This window comes from Durio zibethinus, chromosome 25, assembly GCF_047325235.1.
Source record: "Durio zibethinus cultivar Kanyao isolate XHJ-2024 chromosome 25, ASM4732523v1, whole genome shotgun sequence".
In the NCBI taxonomy this organism is placed as follows: Eukaryota; Viridiplantae; Streptophyta; class Magnoliopsida; order Malvales; family Malvaceae; genus Durio; species Durio zibethinus.
This window is the reverse complement of record NC_143186.1, coordinates 4,754,557-4,765,340: the sequence shown is the minus strand read 5'-3', so window position 1 is coordinate 4,765,340 and position 10,784 is coordinate 4,754,557.

The window sequence follows — 10,784 nt, the reverse complement described above, 5'->3', positions numbered from 1 at the left end:
TTTAAAAATAAACCAAAAATTTTAAATAACAATCATATTAAAAGGAAAAACATTATTAAGAAAAAACATTATTATGAAAGACTAATGAAATCATGAAACCTACAAGAGAAATAAAAGTAAAAAATCAATAAAATTTATTTATGTTTTTTATTTCTAAAAGATTTATTTTTAAATCATTAACTCATTGGAATATGTATAGATTGACATTAATATAATAATGATTTGTAACTTTTCGACTCTCTATTATTAATTAAATTTAAATAATTAGCAACATATGAAAAATTATATTTATCTATTAATTGTGATAATTGATTGTGTCTTTTAGGGTTTTTTTTTTGTCTTTTAGTTTTTTAAAATTTTAAATATAATATTCACTTATATAAAATTGGATTAACTGTGATCATTTAATATTGTTTTATTTTATTTTATTTGCCTTTTGACTTTTTTTGATTTTAATAAAAAAAATCTTTTTATTAATTGTGATAATTTATTTTTTCTTACCTTTTGATTTTTCTTCATTTTAAAGAGATACATATATATATATATATTATACTAATTGTGTATTGCTTTCTTTACCTTTTGGCTTTCAATAGGCTTAAAAATATATAGTTATGTGTGTGTATGTATATATATATATGTATGTATGTATGTATATGTATATATATATTTAAACTCTTTATTTATTTAATGAAATTTTCAAATAATCTGCTTTAATATGTATTTAATAAATTTCATAACAGGAATAAAAAGAAGTGTAAACTTACTAATAGGTAGCGAGGTGTATTTAAAATAACAATCCTACAAATATAAATTGCATTATAATAATTTATTTAATATATGATATTTAAAATTTTGTAGAGATATATTTAATTTTTAATTTTAAATAATATATTAAAAAATGATCATGTAACACATGGGTTAAAATAACCTACTTGAATAATGAAAAACATTTATAATGTTAGAATATCATTAAAAAATATTCTTTTAAGTGGTATATATTTTTATTTGCTATAAACCAAATTTTGTTTAGGAAATTTTAGTGGATGTTGAAAATTACCAATATTGCAATTTAACTAAAAAATTGATCAATATCTAAAAGAGTAAGGTACAAACAAATTTAAAAGAAAAATATAAGATAATTTAAGAAATTAACTATACTTAAATAATGTGAAAAGGTAAGAAATTCATTATTCAATATTGATTATTAAATTTATTTATTTTTTTAAAAAAGAAATAATCGATTGTATAAGAAAGAAGAGGTCAGCTCCTAAGAGATAAAAATGTTACTTAGAGTACTTTTCATTTATTTTTTTATTTTACTCTAAATAAAACTATCATATTTAAATGATGAAATTTGTCAATTTGGCATTAAATTTATAGTATTCATTTGACTTCAAATTTGTTTAAAAAGAAAATTTTTAACTTTTCTTTTTAGCTATACTTGTGCCTTTTATAAATGAAAATTTATATGAAAATTTATAGTTCAAACTTGAGCTTTAAGTCATGGATGTAAAGGAAAAAATATAAAAAAATAATTATTATTTTGTTAATTAATAAAAAACGTAAATTGCCTAGAGATGTAAGATTTTGGACTTGATCTTAGAGCCACTAATCAATGTCATAGTTAAAAAGAACTATTATCATTAATAAACTCAAGACATTCTTTTGATAAAATTAAATTTAAAAAAAAATTAAAAAAGTTAATAAATTTAGTCCCGGTTTTAATAGTGGGTTTTATGAATTAGCATTAAATCCAAAAAGTTTATCCAAATTCATAGATATTTATAATATTTAATATTTTTATCTGTCTCATCTTTATATTATTAAAATAGGAATTTAAATGAAAGTTCTATTATTATAAATTATTGCTTTAATTCATGTTTTAAACTATGAGTGTGAATGAAAAAAAATAAAAGAGTATTTAAGGTGTTGTTTTGAAAAGAATTGATGTACAAATAAATTTAATTAACCATGAGATTTCTAAAATTGAAATTAAACCCTTAGAATCCAATCGAGTTTATATATATATATATAAAATATAAACATTAACCACCTTCTATTTTACTATAAAAGTTTTTATTATATAAATAATCACTTTAACCTTTATTTTAATTAAATAATAGGTGCATAAGAAGAGAAATAAAAATATTTATTAATGAAGTTAAAATATTGTTTTATGAATAGTAAATTGCAAAGAATATATAAAAAAAAATTTTATTACGATTTTTATAGTATTTATCAATGTCATATTAAACTTTTAACTTCTATTCAAATTCATGCAACATTTTTTCAAATAAATTTTTTTATGTATTTAATCTTTTTAGAAGAAAAACTATACAAAAATTCTATTATTAGATCTTTAATTGAAGACCTTATTTTGAACAATTATTGGATAAGAAAACAAATATATCCATTTTTATTAACCATGTTAAGTTATTATTTTCATAAAAATATTAAATTTAAAAATAGTAAAGTAAATAAATTCAATCATAAGATGTAGACACTTATTTTTCAGACTTTGTTTTTTTTTTTTATTCGATGTGTTTCAGATAAGGATAATAAAAATAAAAGTAGAGTTTTGGTCTTAATAGAACTTTAGGGTAAGGAGGTTTGTATTTTGAAATTAGGCTGATAAAAAGATTCCTTTGGAATCAAAATAAAAGGGATGAATGAATAGGGTTTTTTTAAAAAAGAGGATTTTTAGTTTTTTGAATTTTTTGGCTAATTTAGGACTTAGTCTTTTGCGATTTAATCCCTATATAAACTTTTTATCACACACACAAAAAAGAGGGAAGAAAAGAAAGTAGTCAGAAAGTATCAAAAAAAATTTCAAAGAAAAATAGATTTCTGAAAAGGGTTCTTTTGGAATTTTTGTAGTTAGAGGTTGGATTAGAGCCCAGGTGGTGCTTTGGAGGATTTCAGGAAGTAGAAAAGTGATTAGGTTATTTTTTGGGATTTGTTTTTTGGAATTTTCTGGAAATTCTAGAATTTGGTTGAATTTTTTGGCGAAAATTCAAACTTTTTAGTGATAAACTTAGTTTTAGACATTGAATCCTAGAAACCAACAAAAGTTCAACCGATATTTTTCATATTTTAGAAAAAGAAACAAAGGAAAGAAGAGGAGGAGAAGAAAGAGCAAATAAGCACTTGAAGGAAAAAAGAAAATTTTTGCCTTTTTATATTGGTATGAAAGGACACTGTTTTGGACTTTAAAAGTAGGCAAGATCCACACGTCACCCAAGGTCTGACTTAATCCATTGCACTTCAACTTGTCTGCCTACTTCATTAAGTCATTGCTAAGCCGTGGAATCAAGCCGTGCATCGAGCCGTTTCAGCTTGAATCTGTCTCTGGAGCTATGCCCTATTCAAGCTAAATCGAGCCAAAGTAAGATATGGTATTTTTTTCTTCTTTTACCTATTTATTTATTTATTTTTGTTTATTTTTTACAAATCAATAGCATTTATTCAGTTATGTATAAGTTTTTTTTTTAGGAGAATTAAAATGTGAAGAAAAGGAAAGCATTAATTTTCTTTAAATTAAAAATAATAAAAATATTTCAAAAATAATACTTTCTAAAGGTAATAAAAGTTCAAAAAAGTATTTTCTTAGGAAGGATTGAAATATCAATTTTCCTAAAAAGTAAAAAATTTTAAAAAATCTATTTTTTTGAGAAAAAGTTGAAAGAATCAATTTTTCTTAAAAAATACAAATTTCAAAATTTTTTTTGAGGAAAAGTTGAATGTATTGATTTTCCTTGGAATGAATATTTCAAAAGAGAGATTTAAGGAAAAGTTGAAGTATAAAGTTTCTTTAAAAATAAAAATTTTAAAAAATATTTTTTTGAGGAAAAATTGAAATGATCAAATTTTTTTAAAAATAAAAAATTAAAAAGAGATATTTTTAAGGAGAAGTTGAAAGCATTAATTTTTCTTAGAAAATAACAATTTTTCAAAAAATGTATTTCAAAAGAAATGTTTTTAAGGAAAAGTTGAAAGTATCAATTTTTCTTAAATAAATAAAAAAAAAGATTTTAAGGAAAAGTTGAAAGTATCAATTTTCCTTAAAAAATAAAATTTTTCAAAAATATATTTCAAAAGAAACATTTTGAAGAAAAAGTTGAAAGTATCAAATTTTTTTAAATAAAAATATTCTCAATTAAAAAAAAAGCATTTACGTAAAAAGTTAAAAGTATCAATTTTTCCTTAAATAAAAGCATAAATTTTTTTAAATAAAAATAAGAAAAGAAATCTTAAGAAAAAACTGAGGTATTAATTTTTTTCTTATAATTTTTTTAATATTAAATAATTCCACGACAGAGCTCCTGTAAGAGAAACAATAGTTTTCTTGTATATTTTTGAGATGAGAGAATTTTTTTAATTTTTTACCCAAAGTGTTGAATTCAATTAATAATAATTTTCAATAATTAATTATCTAGTAAAATTTTTTAAGGCTTAATGGCTAATACTAAATTAAACTGGTACCATCTTTTGATGGGCATTGTAAGGGTGCTATAACTTTCTTCACACGTAATCGTACTCTTGGACCTTATTTTGGTTTTGTAGAAATTGAATCTACCTTTTTAAATATACTTAAGTCAAGCTTAAGATTTTTCTTTAAAACATGATAGATTCAGTTAGGTGACCAATCGCACCTAAACAAAAAAGATTGGTGGTGATTTCCTAAGTCAAAGTCTACGATAGGTCACTGATCTATACGTTATGATAGTTAGACGACTCCACTGAGGATATGCTAAAAGTCAAGCCAGCAAATAAATTTGTGTTATCCAAAAGCCTAATAAAATTGGATTTTTTTGCAAAGATTTTTCTTTATTCATTTATTTTATTTATTTATTTTGGTCACTATGTGATTCATATGTATGTGCATAACATAAGCTCTTTACTCAAGCTCTGTCCCTCTAGAGTAACTATGCTTTCATGAGGTTTTAATACCTTTGCAGTAGCTAGCAAAATACTCTCACTCAAATTGAATCTTTTTTGCTTGTAACATATAATAGGTAAGGATTATGGTGCCTTACTAGTCTGTGATCGATAATAATGTAAGGAGTAATTTGGGAACCTTTAGATTTTAAACCTTAAACCATATACAATGAACCTTAGAAATGCCTAACCTATAGGTAGAGCCATCTTCTTCCCTTTAGAATTACCAGAAGTTTAGGATTTATTCTTTTTATTGTGTATGATGTTCTAATTCATTTATTTATTTTATTTTTCCTTACTCAGTGTACTAACTAATCTTTTCTCGTATTTATTTTTGCATGATTCATACTCATATCATAAAGTTGCATAAGGAATATTTTCCCAAAAAGTTAATTTTTAATAAAGTTTTTCATGGAGTCCATAAAATGACTAGTCTGCTCTTTATCTGTATTAGCTCTTTGTGAGTCACCAAATGAGGTAAAGGTTCAGTCAGAAAAGATCTAACAAAAAGAAGGGGATTGTCTACCAGTCGATCATGGTTTTACTTTGTCTAAAGAAATATCTATCCTCCTTAAAAATAATAATCTAGAAGATTTGGTTACTGTATGGAAAAAGATAAGTCCATCAAAATGAGAGGATTTTTATAAAAAACATGGACACATAGCACACCTTCTTGCGGTGAATGTTAAGAATCAATTAGTTAGAGCTACATTTCAATTTTTGGATCCTTCATACAAGCATTTCATTTTTAATGAAGTTGATATGACATCAACCATTAAAGAATATTCAACTTTGCTGGGTCTGCACCTCAAGGTTCATGACAAGATATATGTCAAGAAACACAAGTCGGGATTCCGTAATAATCTGGTGAGTTTATGGGTATAACTAAAGAGATTGTAGATAAGGGTAGATCTGTATACCTTAGAAGTTTTTTCATGATTTCATAATGTAACAAGCCAACGAGGAGCAAGGGTTAGATGTGTTTACCTTAGCCTTATATGGAATGAAGATTTTTCCAAAGGTTTTGGGTTACATTGAGAAAGTAGTGGTTGACTTCTTTGAAAGTGTGGTAAATAGTTACAACCTTTTAACAGTAATATTGGCAGAGACTATTAGATCGTTGAGTTATTGTCGCCAGAACGAGGACATTTCTTGGGCTGTATATCGTTATTGTATCTATGGATGAAAAGTCACTTTGAATGCAAAAAAAGTGCATTCTTGAAGCTTTACTTTCGTAATCGAGCTCCAATTAAAGAATTTCGCAAAAGCAAGTGGCTAGAGCAAAAATCTAAAAAAGAATGGATGGCTTTCTTACAAAAGCTGATGAGTATTGAAATAAATTGGTTGGTCCTATGGATGAACCCAAAACCCATGTTATATCAGTGTGGATAAGAGACTGTAGTTCCACTCTGAGTCTATGAAGGGCAACATGTTATGCACTACTTTTAGTGAGAAGACAGTTTAGGGTAGAGCTGTTTGTTCTTATAACACATAAACTTCATTAATTAGATTTTTTTTACAGTGAACTGAAGGCATTTTAAAAGATGATTGATGTGATTAAAGCATGGAAGAATCCCCAATGGGTGAGTCTTGGATCTTTTATTGATAAGGTAACTTATAAGTACTTGGTTTGGAGAGCAAGACGAAGAAAGGAAGTTGTATTTACTCTTTAAGACTTTTAACAACCAATAGGTGAAAAGCTTAAAGAAATACAATCAGAATTGAGCTTACGAAAAAATAGTTTGACACTGAAAAAGATAAGCTAAAGTAAGAGATCCAGAAGCTTTAAGAGAAGAAGGATCAATGGAAGGATAGAACTAAAAAACAAGAAGTTAAGGTTTACAAGATTGCTAGAGAGCGTGACACAGTTGTTAAGACCTAGCGGAGTTGCACCAGGAGCATAAAAGGTTATGTATGAAGGTAAAAGCCAAAGAGATAACAATTGTTGAGCTAACTGATGAGAACGAGCGATTGAAGTAGGAATATACTGAGTTGGAAGAAAAAAGTACCCAAGTGCAAATAAAAAATAACATGCTAAATTGTTACATAAGCAAGTTGAGACAAAGATTGAATGAACAAGAAAACTACATTACTACATTGGTCAAAGAGCATAGAGAATGATCATACCAAGTATGGTGTGGTAAAAGGGAAAATTTAGGGAGACAGAGGTATATTGAGCACTTGACAACCCAGATTTACAAAGGGATATGTAAGGCAAGAGAAATGGTCGAAGAGGAAGAAGCACTGGGGCAAGTGGTGATCCCAGTAAGAAAACATGGACAGTGTTTGTTGAATTTCATTGAGGAAGCAAATAATCAATATAAATAGATCAAGCAATTTTATAGTTATAATTCTAGGATGATAAATTTTATGTAAACAAATTTTTAGAATAAATGAGATCTTTTGGTTGAATACTAACTTAAGGCAAATATTTTTTACATGCATGCATTTTCATTCATTACATTTAACAAAATAATCATCTTAGGTTTTCATGAAACAATCATATAAGTTTGCTAATTCTAAGATATGGTATTAAAGGTTCAAGGATAGCTAGATTATTGACAAAAGGCCAACCTGCATATTACCCTTATAATACTTGATCATGAATGAGGCAAATGGAATAAGAACAAAGAAACCATATGGATAGGATCGAAAAAGCTCAAAAAGAGTTGAAAGGGGAGTTGGCAAAGATGATGGAAATGCTAAAGAAATTGGATAAGGATAAGGCAGTAGAAGAGACCTAAATTTGAATAAAAGACAAGACATCATGGATCTTTCATATCCCTCTGGGTTTGGTCCAAATCAAAGTCAATCTTCTCAAGATGTACAAGCCCTACACATGCCATTTTATGGGGCAAATGTTTACACCTATCTTGAAGCACCATATCACAGTTACACTAACCTTGCCTTCAAGGCAAAGGTATCAAACCCAATTGAAGTCCTTGATTTTGATAACCTCAAGGAGAAGGAGAGGTTGAAAACAAAAACCTCTAAGGTAATAGAGGAGTCAAGCTCCCAGCAAAAGATGAATATTTTAGAGGAGAGAGTTTGAGCTATTGAAAGAATGGGTTATTTTAGTTTTATAGATACAGACTAACTATGCTTAGTCTCTGATGTGGTTATTTCGCTAAGGTTTAAAGTCCTTGAGTTTGAAAAATACGATGGGACTAAATGCTTGGTTACCCATGTTACCATGTATTACCACAAAATGACTGCCCATTCTTATGATGAAAACTACTGATGCATTTGTTTCAAAATAGCTTTACAAGCTCTACGGCTAGATGATATGTGCAATTAGACTGATCTCATATCCATTCTTGACAAAAAGCATTTATAATTCAAGATAGACACATAATGGACTTGGCTTATAATTGCCTTTCCTAACAAAGTATGAAAAAAAAGCCATAGAAAGTTTTAAATAATATGCCTAAAATTTGAGGGATGTTGTTAACTAAGTCCAACCACCCCTCATAGAGAAAGAGGTAATAGTGCTATTTGTCAATACTCTTAAGCCTCCCTATTATGAAAAACTAATAAGAAATGCTATGAAAAAATTTGTCGACATGGTTATGTTAGGTGAGATGATTGAGAATGCCATTAAGAATGGCACATTAAATGGAGGAGAGATGATTGGTATAAGGAAAAGTGGCCCACCTAAGAAGAAAAAAGGGAGAAACTCATGCTGTGAGTTACGAAAGCCAATAGTTTGGAGGTTATACTCCTTTTTATAACCAACCCATGTATCTAGTTCAAGTAGCTTCTACCCACTACCAATATCAACCATTATACTAGCAGGTTTATCGACCAACTCTTCGACCTCAAACACTTGTTCACATGTATAACTCATCCACCATACCCTAAGCAAGATTTATCTCTAAACTAAATACCTAGCCAAACAATTCAAGAGGACTATGAAACAATAAGGGAAAAGTCACATTTCACCCAATCTCTATGCCTTATGTAAACTTACTTCCATAACTGATATAGTAAAATTTAGTAGCCTTTATCCCCATAGATCCTTTAAAATCACCTTGCCCCAAATTATATGACCCAAATGCCCACTGCAATTACCATTATGGAATTATAGGCCATTCTACTAAGAATTGTATTTCTTTGAAACATAAAGTACAAAGCTTGATTAAAAAATTATTGATAATCTTTAAAGAAAAAATGGCACCTAATATTAGTGGTAATCCTTTGCCAACCCATACTGAAGTAACAATCAATGTCATACATAAAGATAAAGCTAGCCAGATAAAAAAAAAGTAAATAAGGCTAAAACCCTTTTAGCTAAGGTGTTTGATGCCTTATTTGAGGCAGAGATGTTGTATCCAGTAGATCCACATACCTATTATGGAGAACATAATCTAACTAAAAGGTGTAAATACCACAAAAGAGCTATAAGGCATTCGATTGAAGATTGTGACCAGTTTCATCAAGTATTATAGTAGTTGATGGACTTATTCCAAGTTGAGTTCTACGAAAATGAAAAAAGCTCAAAAAATGCAAAAATATCCACTATAGATCAGGTTCTAAGATTCGCTCTAAAACTAGTAACAATATATTATAAGAAGTCAAAGCTAGTGGAGAACTAACCTACATTTAAGTAAGTTATAACCTTTAAAGTCCTTGGTCCTTTCCTGTACCAAAGTAATAAAGTGGTACCATGAAAATACAACTGTGATGTTGTAATGCCAAGATTAAATGGTGAAGAGATGTCGCACAATTTTGATATTACGAACATAGCTGGTGTGGGTGGCATGACTAAAAGTGAATTATGTTATTCTCCAAAAATGTTAAAGAAAAATAGGAAGAAAAAAGAAAAAGTTGGAAAAGAAGAAGGCAATAAAAAAGATTTTATGGTAGTGACAAGTCAAAAATACCAGAAACCCATTTTTTGAAAAAGAAGCCTGTGAGTTTTTGAGGCTAATTAAACATAACGAGTATAGTGTGGTAGAAAGTTAAACAAAATGTCGGTTAGGATCTCACTTTTATCACTATTGCTAAACTCAGAGCCTCACTATAATGCTTTATTGAAAGTATTGAATCAAGTATACGTATCTTATAATGTATCTGTAGAATACATAGATAATCTTGTGGGGAATCTAGTAGCCTCAAACTATATTACTTTTAATGATGAAAAGATTCCTTTAGAGGAAAAATGAGCACTAAGGCTCTTTATGTTACTATGAGATGTAAGAGCCATATGATGGCGAAGGTTTTTATTGATAACGACTCTGCAATTAATGTAATGCCTATGTTTACTCTGGGTAAGTTGCCCATTGATATGTCTTACATAGGAACTAGCAACATGATTGTTAGAGCTTTTAATGAAGTCAAGTACAAAGTAGTAAATGATATTGAAATACAGTTATAGATTGGGCCATGTGATTTCAATGTTAAATTTTTAGTGATGGATATCTCACTATCATATAGTTGTTTACTAGGTAAACCGTGGATCCATATGGTGGGTGTTATCCTGCCCTTATTGCATAAAAAATAAAGTTCATTATTGATGGAAAGATGGTGTGTGTGTCAAAAGAGAAAGATTTACTTGTGACTTAACCAGCAAACACCCCATATGTGAAAGCTACAGATGAAGCCGTAGAATGTTTTTATAGATCCCTTAAGTTTGTTAGTGCAACTTATGTTGGTGAAAGATTTAGATTGTATGCACCACAATTGTCAGCAGCTACCAAAATGGTTGTTAAATAGATGGTTGGGAAAGGTTGGTGTCATAGGAAAGGACCAAGAAAAAAGCAACAGGAAATTCAGAAACTACCAGTTATGATCTACAACAAAGTAAGGTTTGGCTTAGGGTACAAGCCTATGAAAATGGATAAAAA